We start from the raw sequence: 27,803 nt of genomic DNA, 5'->3' as shown, positions 1-27,803 counted from the left end.
TCCTTTCAGTTTCCTTTGTGACTTTAGCCATAATGGCCTTTCTGATCCTTAAAACTCATGCATTTAAAATGCCAGTTCAGTGGCGCCTGGGTGGCTCACATGCAAAGCGTCTGCCTTTGGCTAAGGTCATGGTCTCAGGGTCCTGGGATGGAGCCCCGCATCAGGCTCCCTGCTCAGTGGGGAGTCTGCTTCCCCCTCTCCATCTGCCCTTCCTCCCCACCTCCCAGCTTGTGCTTGCTCTTGTTCTCTCTCAAATAAATAAATAAATAAATAAAACCTTTAAAAATGAAAGAATATAATATAAAATGCCAGTTCTTAGATTACCAGTATATTGATGGGACTAAATGAACAGAATATACTGGATAACAAAATAATTGTTGAGCATTTTCAGATGGTCTCTCTTGATCCTCAAGGCCATCCTGTGAGGTTCAGAGGAAAAATATTCAAACCTCCATTTTGCAGAGGAGACTCAAAGGAGTTACAGAACACTCTAGTAAGCAGATCTCTGGTCACTGAGAGATATTTTCAGGCTAGCAAGTACACATGAGCCTCAACAGACTATCTGCCAGTTGTTATTCTAAGGTCTGACAGCAGCCTCCCCAAGTTGCAGAGTGGTTTCCTCTTTTTTCTTTCTGAGTCAGGCATGGTTCAGCCTCACACCTACAGACCATGCTGACTTTCTCCAGAGGGGAAATACCTGCACATACACAGGTATAGCCACGGGAGGACCTCTGGCAAGGTGCCCTTTGATTATCACACCTGTGTGTTAAGGCCTCTCTTGATGAATGGTTTCTATGTCACCAATAACTGGTATGTGCACTGATAAATGCACATTCACGTCCTCACGGATTCAGTGGCACACAATACAAGCACATAGCGATCACATACTTGGGGTGTTGCCTCTCTATCCAGTGTACTTGCCCACACTGATGTTCCCCTTGCTTCCACACCATCACACACATGGTTCTCTCTGCCCTGATTACCATCCTGGATCACTGGTCATCCCATCCCACTAGCCTTGTCTAAATCCTACTGCTCCTCCACTCATTCCTCTAGACAGACCTTCCTGGCCCTCCTGCCTCTAGATTTAATCAGTCCACCCCCCCCCCACCCCCGCCCATAATCCCAGAAAGCCTCCTCTCTCTTTTGTGGCGTGTAGCTCATCACATGCATGATTATTCTCATTATCTGTGCTGGAGACAGAGCAGTGGATCTGGGAGAGCCCGAGTTTCTCAAGAACATAGGCCTATATGTGGAATCAAGTTCCTGTCCTCCAAGCAGTCCCACAGGCCTCCTGCCCCACATCAGCCATGGACTATCTTCATCATATCAGTATTGTCAGGAGAATGGTGTGGAGCTGAACATGTGCTACATGGTCCCCTCCCATTACATCCCACTGACACCAGCCAAAGTTAGGGTGACTTTGCTCGTTTTTCAACTAGTCCCTATCCCACATTTTGATAGAAAATAGTTTTCCCTAGATTCATTGTGAATGTTGTTTCTAAAATACCACGCTATCTATTTTTATGTTTTTATTTTATATCCCACCACCTGCTTGTTTCCATACCTGTACAATTAGAGACTTGGAGAATATAAATCTCCAAGGTTCTTCCCAGACTAATGTTCTGAGTTTGTGGAATGTCCCCTACATGGGTTAAGGAGCCAAAAAATATATCCCCTGTTTTAAGTGGCTCTTGTCTGAGGGCCATAGTAGCAGCTTAAACTAAGACTATGGACTGTATACCGAAGATTCTGCTGCCTTACTTATTTTTATTCCCTTCCAACCTGCTCCAGGTGGTTGAGCCTCCACCCCCACGGGCCTCATAGAGGATTAGTGCTCCTGTGGAGATCCCATGCATGTTACTTGATGAAAACTGTCACACGGGAAAGTTAACCAGTGATTAGAATCTATTTGCCTTCGCTTCATCTTATTGCAGATTACATTTGTATATTAACTTCATAATTCACTGATCACCAAGGAGTTCAACGTTCTCAGTCTCCTCCATCCTCATTAGCCTTGTCCAGCTGAGCTTGTGCCGGGCTGAACCATCACCACGGTGTCTCACTCAGCGGCGGGAGTGAGAATGATTCGTTCTGGGAACCCAGTCTCTGTTGCTGTAAACTATTTGCATACCATGAGGATTTCCACAGACCTGGTCTATGCCAGGTCCCAGAAGCATTCTGCTTCCACCTCCCCCCTTATCTGAGAAGTGGCTGTGCATTATTCAGTAAATGGCTGCATCTGAGGAATTGACATCACTTCCTCATGAAGCAGAATTTAAACTAGACATTTTGAGAGGCAGCGTGGCGTAGTGGTTACATACACATCCTTGGGACAAACAAGCTATGTTTTAGGCTAGTGGGTAACTTTGTTAGAGATACTTAAGCTTTCTAAGCCTCAGCTTACTTATCTGTAGAGTCAGAATAATGATAGAGCCCACTTAACGCTATGAGGATAAAATGAAATATGTATAAAGTGTGTAGCAATATATGTGAGTTTTTATTATTGTAAATATTAAGTAGTATCTTTCTGTGGAATAATAGAATAGCAGAGAGTCCAGAGAAAGGTTTGTTTTATAAATAAGAAACTAAACCTAGGCTAGGAGATGTGACTTCATACCTTCCTTATCAAGCACTGACCACAGGCCAGTCTCTCAACATCAAAAATCCAATGTCCAATACCAGTTTCTGCCCCTCAAACAGTAAGAAGTAGCTGTTAGCTGTGCCTTCCCAGAGAAAGTGTTGACTGAATTATCTTGATGAATCATCCTTTAATATCCCACCTCGGTCCTTAAAACCATACCTAACATCACCTCCTCCATGAAGCTCTCCTCTATTCCCTTCTCCCTGCCCAGTACATAAGCATTCACTTTATCCTCTATTTAATTTCTGTACTTTGTCTATGTTCACATATTTGCATATAAAATACACAGAAAAAGTGGAGATTTTTAAATTCTTTGTCAGTTGTTTCTATCACTAGCACATAGCCTGGTATATAGGATGTAGTGAAGGCAATCATAATTACTAATAGAATCTCTAACTTGTTTACTGAGTATAGGAAATGCTCTAAGTACAACATTTATGTCAACTTGACCTCCTGGGAACTCAGTGAGGATGCTGAGACTCAGAGCAGTATAGTAATTTGGCCTAAACTGCTCAGTATAGTAATTTGGCCTAAACTGCTCAGGATTTGAATCCAACCCTTGATCCTAACTATTATATAGTAACTCTGCACAAATGCTTGCTAAAATGGACACAGTAATGGTCACCAAGTGCTAGGTGCTTTACGTTTATTCTCATGGAATTGTCATAATGCTATTCCGATCCTCATGTATAAGTATGTAAACTGAGGCCTAACATGTTTATGTATCTTCCCCAAGGATGCATGGCTAATAAGTGGCTGGAGCTGAAACCCAAGCCTCTGGCTAGAATCTGAAATCTTATCTCCTACCCTAATATTCCCTTAAGTGTGATATGAGAATCCTGAGGAGTATGTGAGGGTATTTTTATGTGGTTCATGGTTTATTTTAATAGTTGTATGTCTGTTTTATTTTTCTTTAGATTTATTTATTTATTTATTCATGATAGACACACACACAGAGAAAGAGAGAGAGAGAGCGAGAGAGAGAGAGAGGCAGAGACATAGGCAGAGGGAGAAGAAGATTCCATGCCGGGAGCCTGATGCGGGACTTGATCCCGGGACTCCAGGATGGCGCCCTGGGCCAAAGGCAGGCACCAAACCTCTGAGCCACCCAGGGATCCCCTATGTGTCTGTTTTAATATGTACCAAAAATAGTATGACTAGAATCTTAACCCACAATTTTATTAGTGTATATGCTGTACAGGAGCCTAGTGTATCTATTTAAGTAACTAGAGTGTATCATCTGTAAAATTAAATGAATGGTAATACAGTTGGATTATGGGCATGAGAAGCTGGTGCATAGATGGCTGAAGTTTGGGAAGCTCTGTATTGTGATTCCCTGACTCCCCAGCACATGGAAAGGATAGTAACAGAGACATGAGAGTATTCCAGAGTATAAAAATAGCAAAAGTGTGAAGTTAAGAAAATGCTTATTAAGTTTCACAGAGGGTATTGCTTGGATTTGTCTGCCTGGAACGTTGAACTTTATTCTATAGAAAATGCAGAGCATTCAAGGATTTAGGACCACAGGTGAACATGATATTATCTATTAATATTCATCTCCCAGAGTCATTGTGTGTTTATTATACATCTGAATTTATAATAGCTTAACAATATATCTATGGGTAAATACCAATGGGTAAACACTCACAAATATTCATTTGCCACTAGCTCCCTAAACACAGTGCCTGGAGACAGTATTATCAACCCCGACCCATGATGATACAAGCCTTGATCTGCCTTTGTGATACAGGGTCCAGCTCTAACATGCACCTGTGCATTTTACAAATCAGGGCATTATCCACCTTTTAGAAATTGTTTCTAACTGCCAAGAGTGGCAATCTTGCATCTTTCTCTACCTGAAATCGTAAAACTAATTGAACAATTCATTGAACCTAATGGCTTTAGAAAAATCAATAATGGCCTCCCGTTATTGATATAGTGGAAACGCATGGAAGAAATTATCCAATATAGAAATAAGCCAGTTAAAATAAATAATTCAATAAGCTGCCTGGCAATCTATTCAAATTTTGAACTTGAACGATGACATGGAGTTTCTTAAGTATAAATAATGAAAGAAATATACTCAGTGCTGCCAGGGTGTGGACTAAAGCTATGGGCAGCCAAGATGCCAGTTCCTGGCATTTACCCCACTACTCATGGCTTTCTGGTCAGTAAATAGGTTGTTGGCTGTAACGTGTGTCTATGTGGGGGTGGCGGGGGTGTTTATGAACCCTGGCTCTCAATAGTGCGGTTAGCATTTGAAATCAGAGCATGGCAATAATAATATGTTCCTCGAATATATCTAATTATTTACAAAGCACTTTCACATCAGCCACCTCAATATTTTTCAGATGGGAAAACTAGGGGCTGGTAATATGAATTAACTATATGTAGTCTTATTGCTAGTCCATACAAGAATTAAATTATAACACAGGTTTTTAAACTTTTTGTCCATTGCCCCGTTTACTATTATTACTAACGTTGACTTTTTATTACCTCCTACATTCAAAAGATTGTGCAGAACTCAAGTACCTATTTTCTGTCCAAGGAACCTCCAGTTAAGAAAGGGACTGTCATTTGGTCAAGGTCACACAGCTCAAACAGGATAGAGCTAGGATTTGAACAGGACTCTTTGGACTCCCAGTCCAGGGCATCTTTCCTATCTTCCTCAGCTGTTAGTATGTCCCTTCCCAAAGCAAGGAGGTGAGGTAACCAGGGAGAACACAATTCCTGGCTGAGAACCAGAGGTATTCCGAAGCAGAACCTGGGACCTGAATTTGAGGAGGACTTTCAGCCAATTTCTTAGGGTAACCTTCTTCTCTGCCCTGGTCCTGATCATCAGGGATGGAGGCAGATGGGGGTGGATGTTGGTAGCTGACAGAAACCTAGGTCCTGATGCCATGAAAACAAAAATCGTAGCAAAACTCTTAGGGGAAAATAAAATATGATGGCAGCATTCCCCTTCCTTGCTGGTATTTCTCCATTACCTTGGATCCTCAAAATGGTCACATCACAGGCTGTGTCTGCAAGCAAGCAAAAATAAATAAATAAATAAAAATAAAGGGGTGGTCCAGTGTGAGCTACGGTTCAGGACACTCAGAGACCCTTTCACTCACTCATTTTTCTTGTCCACCATTGTATCCCACGTGCACAAGCTGAGGCTAAATATAGGACTTAGGTTGTATAGGCATTGCTCTAAGTGAGTATGAACATTAACTCAATCCTTACAATAACCTGTGGGCAGATGTTTTTATTTTAACTGTTTAACAGACAAGGAAATTAGGACATAGAGCTTAGCTTCTATTTATTTGTTTGTTTGTTTTTGAGTAGACTCCATGCCCAACATGGTGTTTGAACTCACAACCCTATGATCAAGAGTTAGGAAATTTGGACATGCAAAGAGCAGGTGCTTCACCCAAGGAACCAAAATTCCTGTTTTCTGTCCAAGGAATCTCCAGTTAAGAAAGGGAGGTGAGGTAACCAGGGAGAACACAATTCCTGGGCAAACAAAGATTCAACTGAATACAGGCCCAGAGACTCCAGAACCCATATTCTAAAATGCCATGCTACCCACGGTCCCTGCTGTACTCGCCACTTGAGATCTGGTCTTCACCCTTGCACATGGCTCTGTGCCACCAAGCTTGCAGAGCTGCACCAATGGGCCCTCTTGCCTTCTGGCTTCTGGTCAGGTTTGGCCAATGGAAAGCACCAGCAGGAAATCAGATGGAAGAAGATGGGTTTAGTCTCCTGGCTCTCTCTCTGCCGTGGCCACAGTTTTCCTCTACTTAAGGCCATAGCTCCTATTGAAAAGCCCACTCCAATAGCTCCTACACCTACAGCTCCCTCCTGACTCCGAGTAATGCTTTTTCCACTTGGCTCCTCAGGCTTGATGGTGGTATAGTCTCCCTGACTGTTGTGAGCCTGGGTACTTCACTATCCCTTGTAGGTTCCTCTTAACCTATATATAACCTATGTAATCCACACCTATATAAATAGTCTCCTCTTTATACTTCCCTCAATTTACTTCATGTGGATGAACCACCTAATTCATGCTGGGCCCCTGACACATGCTGGGCCCCTGACTGCTTTGGAATAAACCAAGCAGTTGTTTCATGCTCCATAGAAAGTCTAAAATCAGGCATCTAACCACCTGTGTCATGCAGTGTTGTTTGCCAAGGTTAGCCCTCAATAAATAGGTGTTGGAGAGAAAAGGAAGAGAGAGGGAGGGAAGGATGGAGAGAAGAAGGGAAGGACAGAAAGACAGGGAGGGTGGAATTAAAAGTCCCATATAGAAAGTTAGAACAACAATCCACCTCATTTCACCTGGATGAATAATTTTCTTTCCTTACAAATAATCATAAATCAGGTCATAAAGCTCTGTGACATGTTATTTCACTTTTCGTATATATTTTGGTATGCCCACTTTACAGATCATAAAACCTATCCTCAAAGAGGTGAAATATTTGTGTTTAGTTCATATAACAATGAAGTATCAGAGCCTGAACTTTTTCAGAAATTTTTATTCTAAATCTAATCCATTTTCCTTTCCCAAGTGGCAATTTCTGAGCATTGGGTCTCTTCTTTGTGACAATGACCCAGATCTTCAGGAAGTCATACCTACCTTGGGGGAGTATCTGCTTCTTCACCATAGCTTCGATCATACTGGGAATTTGACTTAGGGCCATTCCCATCACCACTGAGTTCTGTCTTTTTGGGTTTTCTCTTTGCTCTCTGGCATCCCTGAACACCAATCTTAACTGTACCTTTGGATGGTAACAAAAATAATTTAGATGCTAAGAAACACATTGGTTCCATATGATTCCTTCCTTCTCAGTCTTCCAAGGCAGCCTGAGAACCATTTTTATAAGCAGCATATAGCAGTCGATGTAGGGAGGCACTAATGTACTTTTCTGATAGCTCACTTTGAAAAATGTAAGTCTTTTTTTAAAAACTTAGATATTGATATTTGTACAGATGGGTGGCATTTGAATGTATCACCATGAAGTCCCCTGAGGATTTAGAAGGTCCCTCTGAGAAATGTTTATTTGAGAATCAAAAAGGCCATCACTTCTCCACATCCCGTTGATTTCATTCTCCTGGAAGTCCATCAATCCTGGGCCCAGACAGCGCCTTTAAAGTCGACTAGAAATACCAGTTGTTAAGAAGCCACATATTTTCCTGATGGGGGAAATTTATGTCTTTAAATATTTAACATTCTAAACAAGTGGCAAAAAAAAAATCAACTGTAGAAGCTATTTATTCGAACAAAGGTTTAAGACATAAGATTGGACGGGTTGTTTTAGCCTAAACCAAAGAATGGCTTCATTTTCTGTAGAGAGTCTCAGATCAGGGATTTCCTAACTAAGAGGGAAATAACAGAACAGGAAAGACAGCACATCTAGCCCAGGAGACCACATTCCCTCTTTTGTCTCCTCCACTCACAGAAGCTTCTTACAAGAGAGGCAGTTTGTCTTTGCTTGGTTTTCTGTCCTCACAGCTAACACACTGTCTAACATGTAGTCAGGGTTTCTTAAATTATTACTGAATGATTAACTGGCTAAATGAATGGTTTATAAAGTCTCTTAGTGTTGTCATTGAATCCTCAAAATTCCAGTGAGATGAGCAGGGGCAGGAATTATTTACTTACTCTTACTCTTACTCTTATTTTATAAATGTAAAAGCTGAGACCCCAATACATAATGGGTCTTGTCCAAAGTCCCACAGCAAAGTAGCAGCAGAGTCAGGAGTAAAATCTTCGTCTTCTAATGACAAGATTGGTGGTCTTTCTAATTCCTTGACCTGATCTCACTTCTCACTTCTTTTCCTTTTTTTTTTTTTTTTTTTTTTTTAGCTTTCATGTAGTCTATAGACTTATACTTTGGAATGGAAATGGCATTTGGAAACTGAAATACTAAAAAAAAAAGCTCTTCCTCTGTAGAAACCATGAAATCCCCAAATGAAATGGGAGACATTGAATTCCCTGATACAGAGATCAATGTAGTAGAAGAGAAGTGAATGACAGATATGAAATTAATGGCATTTAAATTTATGCAGTTACAATAGAAAACAATTCTTCTGGAATGCCTTTCTGAGCCTTTGATACGTAGTGGTAATTAAAAGAGCTCCTTTAAATCATTTATTATAATTATGTTTTAAATGATCCAGTCCTGAATGTAGCCGACGTTTTGTTGTTTACTGGTAGCTGGTGACATTTGGAATTGACTAGACATTTGCAATAACTTGCCTACTTTTCATATACAGAGAACTGGACTGCCTCTTGCAATTGAATTGGAAAAGCATACTAGATCTCCTGTGGACCTCTAACTTTCTACTCTGCCTCCATGATCTGATGCACTCCCTGGGCAGAAAGAATCAGCAAGAGTTAAGCAAAGGTGGGACTGAAGATCAGGCACATTTTACGACTTTCACAGGCAAAAGGTTTTATGAAAGAGTGGAGAACTGATTATATGCTTTGGTTGTAAGATTTGAGCCTCTGCAGGTCCAGGCGCAGATTGTGAGTGAAATTTGCAGAGTTGGCTAAAACTTTGTTCTAATGGGGTAGGGTTAGAAATTCAATCCACATTCCAGCCATTTTTCTCCCCGTATTAGCTATCTGGTGTCTTTGCTGAAGGCTTTGTGGTTTGCAGGCAAAGAAATTGAGGCTCAGAGAGGTTGAGAGGTTTGCCTAAGGCTATATAGCTCATGTTGAGTTGGTGGGGGGAGAATTTTTGACTCTGAGTTAGATTATTTCTCCAGCTGTATCCTCCAAGGCTGCTTTTATGATTGTGTGTTTTGCAAGCAGTACCACAGTGTGGTACTTGTAAATGTGTACCCATTTGAATGGTGAGGTTCAGAGCAGTAAGGTGGCATTGGGCAGGTACCCAAGACCATACTTAGAGTGGCAAGGATAGGACTTTGAGGCTCCTGAGTCCAAGCTTAGGACTCTTGATTTAAACACAGCTTCCTGGATCAGAGAAGTCAAGTAGACATATGTCCTGGATCATCCAGAGACTGGGTAAAGTTTAGTGGGAAGTCATTACTTCCAGATATAAGGGCTGCATCTCATGGATGCTCACATTTCCTGAACTCTTAAGATGATTTCTGGAAACTTTCCTGTTCACCTCCATTTCCTGAGCTTCCTATTCCCAAAGCAAGCCTCTCAGTATGGTTTCTCCAACATGCCAAACCCTCTGTTTCCTGTCTCCCCCATTTCACTCCCCGCTTCCTCCTCCTCACCCTCTCTGCTTTTATTCTCCTTTGGACTCTAATCTACTTCTGGAAGAGGATGGTTTTCCTCTAAATTAGCATTTGGCAAATGATTCAATCTCTCTGAGCCTCCGGTTCTTCATTACAAAGAAGTATCTCTAAATTGCTAATATATAAATTGGAAATTGAGGGTGGATCCCCTAACCTATTTATATGTGTGCCCCTAGGACCCAACTCAGCTCCTATACATAATAAACAAGTGACCAGAACCTGTAAGGATTAGATGAGATAAACCATGTAACTGGCCTAGTGCAGTTCTTAGCACATGTTAGGTGTGTGATCCATGCTTTCATTTATGGAAAATCCACTGAGGGCCCTCAGCATGCCAGGAATCATTAGGCGATTTGCATATAATATTGACTAAAACAGCTCAAGATTCCTGTCCTCTTGGAACTCAGGTTCTGGGAGGACAAGACAGACAATAAAGTAATAAACACACTAAACAAGTAAAGCAGGTAGTAAATACTATTGAAAATTTTTCTAACGAGTGCTGAGAAATGTGGATCAGGAGAGAGGTTGTGGGGAGCAGATTACAATTTTAAATAGGCAGTCTTGGGCAGTCTTATGAGTTCAATAGTCAATTTCCTCATCTTCATCTTCCTCTTTCCCTGTCTTTTTCTTCCTCAACCCAAATTCTTCCTATATGGTGCTTGATTCACTGACAAGATTAGAACATACTGGAGAATGTAGGTGCTTATTCCTCTTGTCTTATCTATAGAACTGGCCACATCATCTTCACGGCCCAATACGAGAGGAAAATCGCAGCCCCTTGTTCAAAAATCATTACAGATTCCAACACAACAGGAGCAGTACATTAAACTGAGGGCAGGGCCCTTCTGCACAGGTCACATAGTAGCTATTGTCACCACTGAAATTGTGTCGACTTGGGCCCAGCCTCTCCTCCTGCTGGCTATGGCTGGTGAGGCAGCCCTGCCATCTGCATTCCCCTGCACCTGTCCTGGACCAAGAGTCAACCTTATTTCTCAGTGTCCTCCATGGGCTGACCCTGACCTCTTCTACAGCCCTGAATGGGCAGACCCAGCAAACAGGTACTGAGGGATTGTTAAAGCCAGTAGCTGTCCTTAGGAATCAGTAAACCTTCCTGCACAGGACATTTATTTTCTCCAGATTTAATGGCAGGGCAACATAAGTAGGTGGAGGACTTCAGGATTTATTTCCTTCTGATAATCTGAGCACTCTCTCCAGTAGGGCCATTTACCTGATAAATTGTACCAGTAGGGTCTCAATGCTGATGAGCCCCCAACCTGCTCAGGCTGCTGCTCCATCGTAACACTGAACAATCTATTCCTGCCATACCGAGCCCAGCACTGAATTAACAGCGTTGTCTTCAAGGGGGAAAGCACTTCAGTTTATTCTTTTCCTCTACAACCCTTGTCTCTACTCTGCACCTCACAGATGAGAATACTGAAGCTCGAGAGACAACCTGACTCGTACAACATTCCACAGTAATTGTACTGCGATTTCAACCAGATCTTCTGACTCCGACACCAATGTTCCTCCAAATATTGGTTTATTATATGTGCATTTATCCTGCGTACCCTGCCTACTTCCTCTGCAAGAATTTGACTGAAGGATTCTTATTCCAGAATGTACTTCCCCACTAATGCCCTTATCCTAAAATCACATGAGATCTCAGAGACTAAAGGTGCCAGAATGCAGTTGGTTCCTTGCCCAGACCCATATTATTCTGAAGAAGCAAAGATAGTTCTCAAACACATACACATCCCAATCTAAGTAAACAAGAGGGACAGAAATAGAAAAAGAAAAAAAAAAAACCTATGGGAAATGCACTTACGCTATCCATCCTCTAGATGTTGGTTCTTTTTTTGTACCATTGCCTTAGCATGGTAAAGTACATATTAAAAAATTTATCATTTTAAACATTTTTGCATGTCTGGTTCTGTGGTATTAAGTACATTCACATTGTTGTGCAATCATCAACACCATCTGTCTCCAGAATTTTTCATTCCAATTTTTTTCTTGAATATGGAATGCTACTGGCTGAAACAGAATGCAGCCCATGATGGTGTTTGCTTCAGTGATATGCCAATTTAACAAACCCTCACAGGCTAGAAATTAGCACCCTTCCTCACTGAACCCTGAGAGCAGTAAGAACAGAAAGGCCAAGTGGCTTTGACCCCTATAAATATAGCCATGATTAGCTAACCGGGGTACCATGTATCTGCCTGTAGGAAGCAGGTAAAGATAAGACAAGCCAGAGACAAGGACTTGGGGGAAAAGAACAAAAAACTTGCTTTTAGGAGCACAGCCTTTCCATTCCTGTCATTCTTATAGGGATGCAAAAAATTCCCCGTGTGTATGAGAAAGCTTTGTACTAACTGAGCCAGCCTGAAAGAGGGCTCTGCCCTGTAAGCACAGAGCCTTCTTCAGGAAAAGCAAAATATTTTTTTCTGGGTTTGGGGTCTAAGAATTCAAGAGAGACACCCAGAGATAGAAGCTGACAAACACAGATAGACAGCCCAAATGCTCTGAAACAGACAGGCACTCAGAGACATACAACTGGCATGTCAGAAAAAGAAACACACACATGCAACTAAAAGTACCCATCATCATAGACGTTTATTGGATGCTTACTCAGTGCAAGGTGCAGTTCTTAGTGAAGAAAGAGAAGCACAGAGATTTTAAAGAATTTGCCTATGGTCACACAGCTCATTTGGGGAGCTAAAAGTAGTCCATGTTAGCGGAATTTAAATGTGTTGAATTAAAAAAAATAATAATACTTGAAAAATAAAATAAATAAATAAACAAGCAAACGAACAATAAATAAATAAATGTGTTGAATTAAATTTATAAAGCCTGTGACTTGAGAATAGAATAAAGATTGTAATGTCCATGTAGGAACTTGGTTTTCATCTAGCAGGCCAATAGGGAGCCATTAAAGGCTTTTAAAGATGGGAGCAACATGATCACAAGGGTACATTACAATGATTCCTCTGATTAGGATGCCTTCAGTGGTTGGGAGAGGGAGGAGTTATCTGCTCCTGTCAGGTGTAGAGATTCATGGGTTGGGAAGGATATCCCAGGTGAGTTGAGTCCCACAGGCCTAAAGCTACTCCTACTCACAGTAGCTTCACACCCATCATTTTGCTTCCATATATCAATGTCAGGTATGATAGACAGGTTTAAGGCCTATTGCTCTGCCCTTTCACCTTCTAGGGGATTCTTTCTTACTTATGAATCACACAGGAGCTTTCAATCTCCCTCAGTTGGAAAAGCATATATGAAATGACAGTGCAGAAGAATGCAAGATATTATTGATTATATCACATTAGTTGTAAGAGGCTACAAACTTACTGGGTCCACTTCTCAGGTTACTCAGGGATAGAAAGTAGGCTTCACCTCCACATGCCTAGTGTAACCAATAGGTAGTTACTGCTGGGAACACCACACTGAGAAGTTTGAGAGGCCACTCTGCTCAAATCATGCTGACATCATTTTGCTGGGTAGGCAAGTCTTTTAAGGGTACAGGAGAGGGAATTGGTAGCACATATGCCAAGTATTTGCTTTTATTAGGCTATTGGAATAGGCCTTTTTTGGAGTTCTTTTCCATTCCTAAGGCTGCAGCTTTTCAGGCTCTCTATGGAACTTGAGTGTACAACCAACTCAGTTCACCGGAACTCAACATACATACATGAGGCACCTGTTCTATGCATGGCAAATTTGTTGCTCTGGTTCCAATGTAAAGTGTGAATTACTCCCTGCTTCTGAATGTTATGCCTATTCTTTTGAGACAATACTGATGAGAAATGGTGGCAGTGCTTGTGTCTTAGGAAGGCAAAGTTGTTTCTAGAAATTATGCATATAAAGACTGGTCTCATTTTGGGAGACTTCACAGCATTGAGAATCTTGAGAAGAGGATGGGCTAAGAGATCATATAGGCTGACTTAAAACCCTTCCATGGACAAAGTATATATTCACTCTGGTTTATTCTTTGTATTGGGAATAATAACTAAAATAATGAAAGAAAAATATATCTTAACAGGCTACTTCCTTAACCAACTGAAAAAATTAATCAGCACTCCCTCTTCCTCCTGTCAGTCATGCCAATGGATGCCAAAGCATGCTGAATGCTCATGGGTAGGAGCCACTCTCTAGTATACCCACTCACTTGTTGCAAGTGACCAGCTACTAGTCCCAGTCACATTTCCTAAGAGGTTCCTGGTGTACCTACACCAAAAAGCTGCATAGTGTAATAGCTAAGAGCCTGAATTCAGAACCCAGAATCAGAACTTAGGCTCGTATCCCACTGTGTCATTTACTAGATGTCCATGAGCAGATTACTTACCCTCTCTGTGCTCAGCTTCCTTATTTCTAAAATGAAAAAGTTAATCACAACTATCTCATAGGGGTCGTTACAAGGATTACATGAGTCAATATTTTTAAAAATTGGAATAGTACCTGGTGCATACTAAGTGCTAGTTATTAAGTTTTTTTTTTTTAGGAAAATTAAGCATCTAGCACAGAGTAGATTCTGATATATTAGACCCACCTTTCCTTCTAAATCCAAGCTTGGTTGTTCTTGTCTTGTTTTTGTTTTTGTTTTTTGCTTTTTGTTTTATAATTGGCTTCTCTGTTCTAAAAAAAAAAAAAAGCGTACATCAAAAGACGTTGGCTATTTCAACTCCAGGCAATTCATCGATTACAGGACATGGTCTCCAACTGGCAGGATTCGGGTTCATCACTCAGCTGTTGTTTTCCTTCAGTGAACACATCCTTTGGTTATGGCATCACAGGACACCGCAGGCTACATCTGACAAGAAATTGTTCCTCGAGAACACTGAAGAAAAAGAGGGTGGCCACAGGCCAGGAGTGAAGGGTTGAGGGAAGGCTGGGGGTGAGGAGTTGACTAGAAAATTGTAACATCAATATTAGCAGACAGGCTAATGAAGGACTGCAATTTACAGATGCCTATCTCCCACATTCCCTCCCTTCAAGGGAGCTGGCATATGCTAATCAGGATCATCTGAGCCTGGCCCAGGATCAGCACAAGTGTTGTATCCCCCGGAAGGGCTTCAAGTATGGGAGGCTGACCTCCCTACTTTGAACAAATGATGACCTTTAAATGTTTGAAATCTCTGTAGGCAAACCATGCACACTAATAGAACAAGCAGACAACTGGAAAGAAATTGGTCAGAGCCTGAAAAATAGGAGAACATGGGGAAGGAGGAGGGGAAGAAGAAAAATAGCTCATATGTATGTAATGTGGGGCAGGCATTCATCCAGGCATTTGATATTAGCTTATCGATGCTTCAATGCAACCCTATTAGGTAAATATTGATATCCCCATTCTACAGATGAGGAAGCAAGCCTGGAGATCTCATTGCCATGTAAATCATGCGTCAAGGTTAAGATAAATACCCAGGTCCATCTGACCTCATGTCTTGTGATCTCTCTCTTACACTGTACTGCCCTCACAGGATTAATTAAATAATAATAACTCTCAGGGACATTTCCTCATTATTGTTATTGGCAGGGTAGGGGGAGTGGTCAAAAGCTGGAGTGCCAGAGTCAGACCTCAATTCAGTTCCACCTTGGCTGCTTACCACCTCTTCTTAACTACCTGTCCAAGGTCTCTCATCACTGATTTCTCCAGCTGTGGGATGGATTCAGCACCATAGAACTGCTTTGAAGAGTGACTGGAATAAAGGATAGAGAGAGTGGGACATCATAAAGTGACCGAACAATATGCAGTGTACGTCCTAAGTGCTCAGTAAACAGAATATTCTTCCTCGGTATTTTCAGATTTATTATTTTTATTGTTGATTCACGTCATCACCTTAGGTATGCCAGTTTTATCAAGTTGTGTAAATCTGAGCTCCCTGAGGACTACAAGCCAAAATTAGAGAATCATCAATGTTTACAGCCTGAGAGAACCTCTCAGAGCGGGGGGGATTAATCTCAAAAAAGTAAAGTCATTTGTCCAAGGTCACATAGAATGATAAGTAACACCCATGATATCACCTATCCTGCTTAGAAAAGAGGGTAAGAAATAAGTAATTCTGCTTTAACCTCAGCATAGTTCATATTTCCCATTCATGAACTGGTGGTTTATCTTATTTGGAGGCCATATCTGAATCTGGAGAAGTGTTTGTGGTGGTCTTGACCCACCTGTCTCTGGCTTATTGCTTCTCTTCCAACCCCACAAACTCTGCTTCCATTTTCTCCAGGGGAAGGCAAGAAATCAGCAGCTCTACTGGCCCCTGTGAACAGCAGAGCAGTTCTGATGGAAAACAGGGAAGAGTTTGTGATGTTGTGGTTATTTGTGGCATTTCATCAGCCAACAGTGTAAATTAAATTAATTAAAAAGCATTGTACATTTTAATTCCAACACTGGATTCACTCAGTGGCCGTGGAAATTTTGAATAATGGATAATAGTCGTCTCTAATTTCTCAACATATGTTTTTTCACTTACACAGCTGTGAAAAAAATTATATTTATATTTTTGTTGATGCATAATTTCCAGCCTGAAAACAGAATTCATATTAGCATTAAACTGCCAACAGGTGTCGGGTTTTTTTTTTTTTTTATTTCTTCTTCTCTTTCTGGTGAGCTGGAATAATCCCTTATTTGGCAGGAAGTCAGTATTTTTTCACAGTCGTTTTTGCATCTTTAAGAATGCCTTTAAAATTATTTTCTACTTGATGAAACACATCCTCTCAAGGCTTCATTATTTTCACCCTGGTGTTATCTGATTGAATATTTCAATCACAAAAAGCTTAGAAGATTTGAGTCATTCCTACTCAAGACTGCATAGAACTACAGCTGGGTATGTCGATAACATTTGAAGTTTTTTTTGCGATGAAATAGCCATGACTTTAAATGACCCAATTGCATTTTAAGCCTGGATACTGTTTATTTTAACTATTGATTATGAAGCATCTTTTAGGTACAAGGTAATCAAGCCAAATGCAAATGATTACTACATTGCATTCCAGATGGCCTGTAGAGAAAGAATAAGTCCCATGAAACCTTGTCAATTTCTTCAAAATTGCTTTTTTTCTGGTCTACAAAAAAAAAAAAATTTTCCCCCTGGAATCTAGCAGTCTAAGAATTCAGACCAAAGTGGAATGGAAGCTAGAGAGTTGTCCTGAAATTAATCCTCTTCCTTGGGTATTTCTTCCCAGTTAGCATTACATCATCCAGCTTTATCTCCAAATCTCCACCCCCCACCCCCCCCCACCACCACATCGTAGACTATTTCTGAAGATTCTTTAACTGTTTTCTTGTTCCCCCCACCTTCCTAGTCACAGGTCTACCCTTGCAGCGGGGTATTCTGTATAAAGGTACATTTAATTAGACTGTCTTGCTTAGCACATTACGGTGGCTCTCCCTAGTCCTGGGAAGTTTCAGAGATGTACGCACAAAGTCCTTCATGCATGATCTGGTCCCCTTTACCTCTAATTTCTTTTCCAGTGCCATCCTCAGTTACTAACCTCTACAAGTCTGTGTTGCAGCCATGCGGAGCTTCCTGTAGTTTTAGGAACAAAATCTGATTCTATTTCAAGCTTCAGTAATTTTATTCAAGCTATCGCCTCTGCCTGGTTGCCCCATGTTCTACTTAGACTGTCTTCTTCAAGACCCACCTTAGGGATCTTCTCCCCAGCAGAGCCTTCCCTGTTTTATCACCAGCACCATTTTCACTATGATACCTTTCCACCCATACTTTAGATAGAGTAGCTTTCCCTTAAGATGTTTCATATCCATCTTTTTAGGTCAAAAGGGAAAAATATTAAAACCTTAGGTGCTAGAGCCAAATTTCCTGGGTTCACATCCCAGCTGCCATTTACCAGATATCTGTGCTTGATTTGCCCATTGTAAAATGGGATAAATAACTCTACTAACTGAAAGGATGCTTGTGAGAATTAACTGAGACAATATATAGGAAGCACTTAGTAGCTGGTGGGTCGTACATATATAATGATGAAGAAAAAGAATATATCATGATTCTTATCTATTTCACTTCATTGCATTTGTTTAGAGTTTACTTCCCCCACTAGACTGAGAGTTCCTTGAGGGCTGGAAAGGAATTCTTTCATTTTTGTATCTTGAATGCCTGGTACTGTGCCTGGCATATAACAGGTGCTTAGGAACAGATGTAGGTGGAATGAATGAATAAATCAATGTAGACAGACAATCTGGAAGTTCAGCAAGCAAAAACACACCCCCCCTTCAGTTACATAATGTAGTTATGATGTCCCTGACACTTCTTGTTTTTTTTTTTTTTAACTAAAAAACTCTTTTCCTTTCATGATAACTAGCTAAAACATGGGCTGAATGTTTGCTGCACATTTGCAAGAGGGTTTGAGTCCAACATCCACACTCTGGTGTCCTGCCTTATTCTATTTTACTTTCCTTTGCCATTGCCAAAATGAATATCCATTGATGGGATTTCTAGTATTCATCATATGCAGCTACCAGATGGATCTGAATAGTTTCTCTAACAACCAATTTGCATTTAGGCTCTGCTTCCAAAATGCCTTCCCATTATAGCTTCCATTCGCCCTCCATGCACTCCAACATCTTTCACTCTGTTCTAAAGGCCACACCTCTAATTTTGGAAATCATGGATTGATTTGGTACAACTGAGCTAAAACCAAGTCAATAAAACAATTGTCGTTTATTGCCAAATCATGACTTGCTCATATATTTCAACTTCTACCATGTAATATAACTTAATTTTCATTATAATCATCTTTTGTAGCAGGTTCCAGTATATTGTTGCAAGACTGATTTTTTTTCTTGTACTTCTCCCAAGCCTTATTCTTTGGGTTATGTTGCCTAGTGGGCATTGTCCTTGAGCCAAGATCTTCTTGTTAAGAATGTTATGCTTATGTGGGGCTCTGTTAGGTTTCATGAACTTAAATGAAGAGTAAGTAATAAATTCATAGAGGAAATTGGGTTAGCATGTGATTAACATCCCGGCTGATGCAGACGGGTGTACCAATGATGGAAACATGTGCTTGTATCATGATGAAATGCAGATTAGAGGCCCTGGAGCCAACCCAAGGATATCTGCCCAAAACTGTTTCATCTCTGTCAGCTTTAATCTGATCGAAAGGGAGCATGCTTCAATGCAGCGAGAAAAATGTGAACTCCTAAAATAACCAAGTGGCACTCTGTTTTCCATTTAGAAGCTATTAAAATACTTGCTTTTTTATTGTGATACAGTAAACGCTTACTGAACTATAACTTAGAGGACCTGAGTTCAAATCTCATTTCAGTCACTAACATGCTGTGAAATCTCACAGGCCCTTAGTTTCTACATCGGTGCTGGGCTAGACTAATGGTTTTCAATAGTCTTTTCCTTCATAAAACAAGTGACAAATGACATTCATACACTCCTATGGCAGCCCCAGGGTTGTGCACAATTACCCATGTATTAGTTATAGCTCCCCTTTCTGCCTGCTCAGGTAAGCGTATCAGAAAGCACATGAGTGAGATTGACATTTTAGGATGACCTTGAATGCCGTGCTAATTTATTTTAAAAATTAAAAATCAAATAATTTGGAAGCTTGGGTACATCATTAAATTTTAAAAGGTGATTTGCTATACAACTCCCAAAAGGTATTTCACAAAACTTGATGTTAGTAGACTCTTGTGATGCTGCAATTCTACATTTCTGTGAAGTAATCAAGGTGCCAATAGAGAAAGGTCCACGGCTTCGAGTCTTTATTTGGAATTAGAAAACAGAAATACATTTTTTGTAGGTAGTCCTCACTTTAGTGAATATTCTCATTTCCCTTTGGAGAGTTGCTTGTCGCAAGAGTAATTTTTGATTCTCATGTTGACATGTTAAGCAGCACTCTGTTTCTAAAATGGGGCAATAACATCATCGCTTGAAAATAAGATGGAGTCTTTTTTAAGAACTGAAAATATATAGTACTTGACTAAAATAGTAGTGAGTTGTATCTTGGAATGTCTCATCATGGAATATTTATCTGCAGTCAGGGAGAAAAGTTTGTAGTATGGTGGCTATTAAAAACCCAAGTAACATAGGAAAAGGATTAAGATAAAAGTTTCCAAAGGATCAAAAAGTTTAATATAAGATTTAAGTATAAAAATGACCTATATAATTTTTCATCTACAACAATATGGTGGTCTAGATAACCTGAAGAGCTCTTTATACTATTAAATACTAGGATAAAGTAAACTTTGTAAATTTAAGACTGAGCTTATAAGAAACGAAGGAAACTATAAGAATTCTAAAACAAAGAATAATCCCAAAACAATAATCAGTAGATTGGAATGGTGACAATAAAGCTGTGGAGTGGAAAGAAAAATTGACAATACTAATAACTTGTGGATGTAGGCAGTAAGTCTGTACTGGAAAAAAGAAACTAGTCCTTAGGTTCTCTCTTATGTAAACTGAGAAAATCTTCATATATCCTGACTTTACATGAAAGAATGGATGACAGAAATCAGAAGGCAATAAAATAATCTCTAGGGTTCTAAGAAGAAATAACTTAGAATTCTATACTCAGCTGCATTATCTTTCAAAGTATGGTTAAAACAAAGACATTTGCAGACAAAAAGCTGAGAATGTTTACTAACAAATTTAAGCTTTAGGTTCAGTTTTGAATGTTTACTAATAAATTTAAGCTTTAAGATTCAGTTTTGAAAAAGTTATTTATTTATTTATTTATTTATCTATTTATTTATTTATCTATTTATTTATTTATTTTTATTGGAGTTCAATTTGCCAACATATAGCATAACACCCAATGCTCATCCCATCAAGTGCCCCCCTCGGTGTCCGTCACCCAGTCACCCCCACTCCCCGCCCACCTCCCTTTCCACCACCCCTTGTTCGTTTCCCAGTTAGGAGTCTCTCATGTTCTGTCTCCCTCTCTGATATTTCCCACTCATTTTTTTCTCCTTTCCCCTTTATTCCCTTTCACTATTTTTTATATTCCCCAAATGAATGAGACCATATAATGTTTGTCCTTCTCCAATCGACTTATTTCACTCTGCATAACACCCTCCAGTTCCATCCATGTCGAAGCAAATGGTGGGTATTTGTTGTTTCTGATGGCTGTATACATAGACCACATCTTTATCCATTCATCTTTCGATGGACACCGAGGCTCCTTCCACAGTTTGGCTATTGAGGACATTGCTGCTAGAAACATTGGGGTGCAGGTGTCCCGATCATTGCATCTGTATCTTTGGGGTAAATCCCAGCAGTGCAGTTGCTGGGTTGTAGGGCAGATCTATTTTTAACTCTTTGAGGAACCTGCACACAGTTTTCCAGAGTGGCTGCACCAGTTCACATTCCCACCAACAGTGCAAGAGGGTTCCCCTTTCTCCACATCTTCTCCAACATTTGTTGTTTCCTGCCTTGTTAATTTTCCCTATTCTCACTGGTGTGAGGTGGTATCTCATCGTGGTTTTAATTTATTTCCCTGATGGCAAAGGATGTGGAGCATTTTCTCATGTGCTTGTTGGCCATGTCTATGTCTTCCTCTGTGAGATTTCTGTTCATGTCTTTTGCCCATTTCATGATTGGATTGTTTGTTTCTTTGCTGTTGAGTTTAATAAGTAATCTAAACCATGAAAGAAAATGTAAGGAGATATGAGGAAAAAAATATTGATAAACATGTGAGTAAGCCTCACTTGTTCAGTCAGTCCACAAAATGTATTAAGTACTACATGTTAAGCACTATTGGAAAAGGGTATGCAGCAGTGTCATATTTCTGATAGGAGAGAACTTTGATAAACAACAATCACTAATTTGTGGATTTAAATATAAGATATTCCTATAATTCTAGGCAAAAAGTGAAAGGTAAGGCACAAAGAACAGTGGTCAGAATTAATCTGTTTGCTTTGGAATAGAAAGACCTTTTTTTATTAACACTACATTTTAAGTAAAATATCCTTATTAAAAGACTAAAAACTAATGAATATCTTCTAAGCTAGAAGAGAGACAAACAGATAATAAAACTTACTCCAATAGAAAACAGACAGGAAGTGAAAATATCTTTTAAATGCAGACTAAATAGAAAGTACAAACTGTTGTAACAAAGTATTAAGTTATCATTAATCACATTATATAATTAGACTAAACTCAGTTAAAATATATAGGTCACATTGGATTACAAAATCCTACCATTTGTACTTAAAGAAATTCGCCTGGAGTATAAGAATACTGAAAGATTAGCATTTTAAGAACATGGTAAAATACATACACTGCTGAATACTATATAAAATAAACCTTCTGGACCTATAAAAATATCAGACACAATACACAACTTTTTCTGAAAAAAAAAAGTAGTCACTACATAATAGCATGAGCATCAGTTGGCCAAGAACATATAACAGTTATAAACTTACATGCCCTTACTAACATATGCTTAAAATCAATAAAGTAAAAATTGACAATATAGTGTAGGTATTAAGCACACAGACTCTGAAAACAAATACCTTTGAGCTGAAATCCCAACTCCACCACTTACTAAGTGTGTGAATTATGTAACTTCTTTTTCCCATAGTTTTCTCATCTGTAAAGTAGGTTAATAGTACTAACACCAACCTTGTAGGAATATTATAAGAATATATACATTCATACATGTATAGTAAAGTGGTCAGTATTATTTATATCATCATCACCAAATAGAAGAAACTTCGAATCCAAATTTGTGGCAGAAAGTTCTCCTATACTTCTCATTAATTGATAAAACAGTGAATTTGCTGGTCATTTGCCTATTTATTTTCAGATTCATTCCTTGTCCTTTTCTTGCAGTAACTTTGTATTCACCGTCTTTGTATTGTAGAGAACCATATATCCAAGTTTTACTGCCTATTGGCTTCCAGGAAAGCACCAACAAAAAGAATAAGAATGGAAGGAAGAAAGAATACCAGTATGTCTCCACATAACTCTAGCATGGTATTTCCTCCTTGATTAAAACTCCAACCAGACTGCCTCTCCCTTTAGGGTCCCTATCCCCACTGAGGTTTCCTGTTGCAGTTCTAGTTCCTGTTAGATGGTCCCAGCTTCTGGATTCTCTCCTTGTTCCTTCAGAAATAGTTGTGTAAGTGGCTGCCTGCTTTTGCTGATCTGTAGTTTGTTTCACTACTCCTCCTTTGGCTTCTCAGCTGTTCCATAATTTATGTAACCAATTCCCTGGTCAAAATACTTAGAATGATATCTGTTTCCTTGACTGGAACCTGACTGATATAATCAGTAAGACAAAATGCTAGTACAGAAAACTTTAGTACCCAATTAGTAAGCTTAATCTAATAGACCTGTTCAAAATTAATAGTAGAAGTGAATTCCAAGTGAATTTTCCCAAAATAACAAATTCTAAAGCTGTTTCACACTTTTGTGAGAGAAGGGAAAGAACTATTTGAAAAGTATTCTTCTTAAGAGTGTGGATACTGTGCCAGCGAACTAGAAACCAAATGATATGATTGCTTTCCATTTTACTATTACCTAAATTAGGACCATTTCTTCTCCTCTCAGATAATATTTCTCTATTATGTTCCTGCCCCTTCATCATCCCAGAACTCAGCCTGAAACTCCTTTATAGAGTATTAGTTTGTCCTTATAGCAAGCATTTATATAATAGACCCTTTTAGTACTACTATGAGCAAAATACTATGCAAAGGACTATGGATAATATATATATGGATAATATATGGATAACATAATATGGATAATATAAAGATGATAGGCTGCTATAAGATGTGACCACACTTCTCTTATATAATTCAGTACAACTCTTTATAAAGTCACACCAAACCGTTCAGATTTTCCTTGCCTATAAAGTCACCTACAAAAGTCACCCTTTTGTATTAAGCATACATTTACCTTCAGAAGATATATACATGGGGTGGTAAGGGAGGAAGAAAGTGGTCCAGTCAATCATATAGGCCAGTTCTGCTCTGGCACTCAGTGAGAAAATGCATAGCCAGATGGCCTGTTTTAGCCAGGTCACCAAGCATAGCCCTCATCATTCAAATCAGGACTTTGAACAAATCAGGTCTAGTTCACAAGCCATAATTTGGACTCTAAAAAATTCTAAATGTAAAGGAAGGAAGGGAAAGAGGGAAGAAAAGAAAAAAAAAGGAAAGAAAAGAAAAGGAACTTTTCCAAAGAGGGCATTTTAGAGTCACACAAACTGGTAAATAATAACTTCAATAGACTAATAGATCTATTGGAAACATTTGCATAATGCAATTAGACACTATTAGAATTGTCCTACTTTTCAAATTCTGCTTTCTTTGTCAGATATGTACCAAATTACATATTGATCAACACAGGAATAGAATCTGCATTACTTTCTTGAGTTGGCTCTTTAACCACAATGGGTTCTCATAAACTTGTATTTTAACTGACTTTTTCAAAAGGATAAATAAGTCAGTGTCTTGAATTCTCACTAGTTTAGAAATGAACTCAAAATTGGAATTGTTCAGCTTCCTTTGCTGATCTGAGTGTTTGAGAATAGAATCATAAGAATCATAGCATCTCAAGATTGGAATAAATCCTAACTAAAATCTAGTTCAACTCCTACCTTCAATGCTGCAACGTTTATCATACAAAAGGCCCTCAGATCCCGGAAGGTAACTTAAATGAGTGAAGCTGGGATTGAACAACAGAGATTAATGGGGACTGCAGCAAACTGGAGAGTGCTTAGCCCTTAGAGAATCTCTTCTGTTGCTCAGGAATTCAGGTCTGGTCTTGACAGATCTTCCAGTTTTCCAGGAGAAGCTAGAATTTTATAAAAAATTTTCTGATTTATTAAATTCAAAAAAATTTATTAAAAGTCTTCTGTATGCCAAGCATTGATCTTGATTCTAATGATACAGAAATGATTAAAACATGGTCCTTGTCCTCAAAGGAGTTCAGATTATTGTTAAATGAGATATATAATGAAGAAAGACGGTAAAGCCATTCTGTAAGTGCTAACATAGAGATGTAAAATATTAGAAGAAAACATAGATGTAAAATCTATAAAGTATTAGAAGGAAATATGAGAATTTGGGTGATTTTTCCAGGTTTGGGGAATGATAGACCTTATTCCAGGAAGTGGCTTCCTGGAGGAACTATACCTTTTGAACTATTCCTCAAAATATAAAAGGATACTTACCTTTGTATAAGCAAAGAAATGCAGTTATAAATATCCATGATGTGTTTAGCAAAAGGTGAGAGGGATGGAATAGCTGGAGATAAAGCAAAGTGAAGTAGGTAGTAATTAGAATAGAGATGGATTTATACTCCTGGGAAGAAATTTGTTATTTGTCCTAGTGGAATGGGAAACATACAAGTAGCATTTTTTTGAGAAAATCCCATCATGGTAACTAGGAGCACAAATTAAGGATACTGAACTAGAGTCTTTTCTTGAGAGATAAGGAAACCCTGACTGCAGGTAATGAATGTGAGGACAGAGTGAAGGAGACAGGTTCAAATGAGTAACTGCACCTAAGAAGCAAGGAGAGGGGGAAGTCAAATTAAGTGGGAAATTGAGTAAGGATGAGTTCAAAATTTCTTCCTGGTCTTTGGGCCTTAATTATTTTCAGCTAGGTGTAATCTGCATGCCAAGTGACCCATTTGGAAGCTGCCTCCCCTTGGCATCTACACCAGTCACCCCTACTCCTAAAATAATTAGATAGAGGACCTGCTCCACAAAGAGCACTATCACCATAGACAACTACATTAGAATATTAACTAGGTATGGTAGACAGGGAGGAACCTAGCAAAGCCTGTTTGATAAAAGTTTTCTATTTCCCATTGTTTCTGAATGACCCAGAAAACATTTGTTTACCAAACATTTACTCTTTTTTATTTCTCTGGATTACATTTCTTCCCTTTGAAGTCCCAGACCTTTACCCCTTCTCTTTAGTTCAGGATGACATATATACCTCATTTACCTGTCTTTGGAATCTCATGTCTATGTAGATTCCCTATATATCAAAATTAAATTTTATTTTCTCCTATGAATCTATCTCCTGTCAGTTTGATTCTTAGTCCAGCTAGAAGAACTTTGTACAGTATAGTAAAATCATTTCCTCCCCCACGGTCATGATATTGCCAACAAGTTAGAAAGGGAAGAGGAGAAATTCAGGAGGGAAGGACAGCAAGAAAATGGTGGAGAGGGGACAATAATACTAGTTAAATGCCATCTTTAAATTTTTTATTTATTTATTTATTTTTATTTTTATTTATGATAGTCACAGAGAGAGAGAGAGAGAGAGGCGCAGAGACATAGGCAGAGGGAGAAGCAGGCTCCATGCACTGGGAGCCCGATGTGGGATTCGATCCTGGATCTCCAGGATCGCGCCCTGGGCCAAAGGCAGGCGCCAAACCACTGCGCCACCCAGGGATCCCCGCCATCTTTAAATTTAACACTAGACTTTTTTATACACATAGGTCCTCCACTGTGAATTTGTTTTTAAGTTAGGATCACTTCTAAGAAACATCTCTGTATTTTCTTATGTATCCTCATCATCCCAACAATCCACCCTAAAGCTTCTCAATTACGTACGGGCAGCCTAGTTTGGGGACAGCAAGTTTGTTCACATAATGGATATTCACCAGCTCAGTGTAATGAGTCTTCTCTCATTGGGGCCTATAAAAGTAAGCTTAGAGAAAAAAACAGTTGGATGGATTTCTAGTTGGATGATTTAGGACAAGATTGTAAAGTTCTCATCTCAGTTGCTTAATTATAAAGTACAGATGATAACAATAGACCTTATTTCAATATTAGTCCTCATTTCAAGATGTTCTAAAATCTTAATGCATTATTACAACTAAAGAACTTACTAATGAGAATGTGGAACGCACTAGATGAATGTCAGTTTTTATTGTCAGTGTTGTATTTCGTGAAGCTAATTTAGATCATAAACTAATGTAGACACTAAATTAGAATTTTGAAGATACCATGATCTCTTCTGAATTTAGGAAGGAGAAAGAGAAGCTCCAAGTGCCAAAGAAAAATGGATCATGGTCAGGCCATCTGGACATCTATGCTAAGGGAGCTATGTGCTGATGAGCATGCTCATTCATTCACTCATTACCTTCTTCATTTTTCAGTCATTTACTTCTTAATCTACCCACTGATTTGCTTATTCAGAAAACAGTTGTTCAAGGTCTACTATTTACCAGGCACTGAGCTAAACATTAAGTACCCCAGAACATTATAAGCTCACTGAAAACGTAAATAAGTGATTATAATGAAAATGTGGTAAATGGTACATGGAACCTGCCCAAAATATCCATAGGGAGTACAAAAGAGTAAGTTATTTTTCCTGAGTACAGAAGTCATTTGAATTGTGTTTTAAGAGGAAGAGTTTGCTAGCAAAAACAAAAAAGTGGTAGAGTATTTAAGACAAGGAGATCTGTCTATGCAAAGTCACAGAGGTATCAAAGACCAAAGTGCTTAAGAATAACCTGTAGATAGGTGAGAGAGGAGCACAAAGAGGATGGAGGAGGACCATGTAAGAGATGGAGCTTTGAATCCAATGCCAAGGTGATTGAGTTCTTTCTTGTGGACAATGGGATTTGTGAGTGACACATTGAAACTTGCATTTTTAGAAGAGTTTTACCCAGTGGCAGGATGGATAATAAGGAAGGACAATAGTCTAGCGGCAGTTTTTAGGTTTCTCTAGCATCACAAGAAAACCAGAAAGTAATCTTTCACAGGGTATGTTTTGAGCCTATGCAAAACAGAAGGAAATTCCTAACACCATTCTACCTTTCCTCCAAATCTTTAAAATTCTGTAGGTCTGTATTATCTTAGGTCTTGAGATGTTAATGACCTTAACTAATTGTCAACACTGGCAATTACAATGACTGATACATTATCATTTCTTACGATGAGTAATGCTAATTAAAATTGATTGTGCTAGAGCTTT

General features: G+C 39.2%; 1 protein-coding gene and 1 pseudogene across 1 annotated transcript in view; one reads left to right on the top strand and one right to left on the bottom strand.

Annotated features, from left to right (window-relative positions):
* DAB1 (DAB adaptor protein 1) overlaps positions 1–27,803 on the top strand; it is a 1,111,289-nt gene that overhangs the window by 464,290 nt on the left and 619,196 nt on the right. The window lies entirely within an intron of this gene.
* The window catches only part of LOC129496871 (pumilio homolog 3-like), a 144,186-nt pseudogene that overhangs the window by 256 nt on the left and 116,127 nt on the right, over positions 1–27,803 (bottom strand).

Source organism: Nyctereutes procyonoides, unplaced genomic scaffold, assembly GCF_905146905.1.
Source record: "Nyctereutes procyonoides isolate TBG_1078 unplaced genomic scaffold, NYPRO_anot_genome, whole genome shotgun sequence".
Classification (NCBI taxonomy): Eukaryota; Metazoa; Chordata; class Mammalia; order Carnivora; family Canidae; genus Nyctereutes; species Nyctereutes procyonoides.
This window is presented reverse-complemented; position numbering and strand designations above follow the sequence as displayed.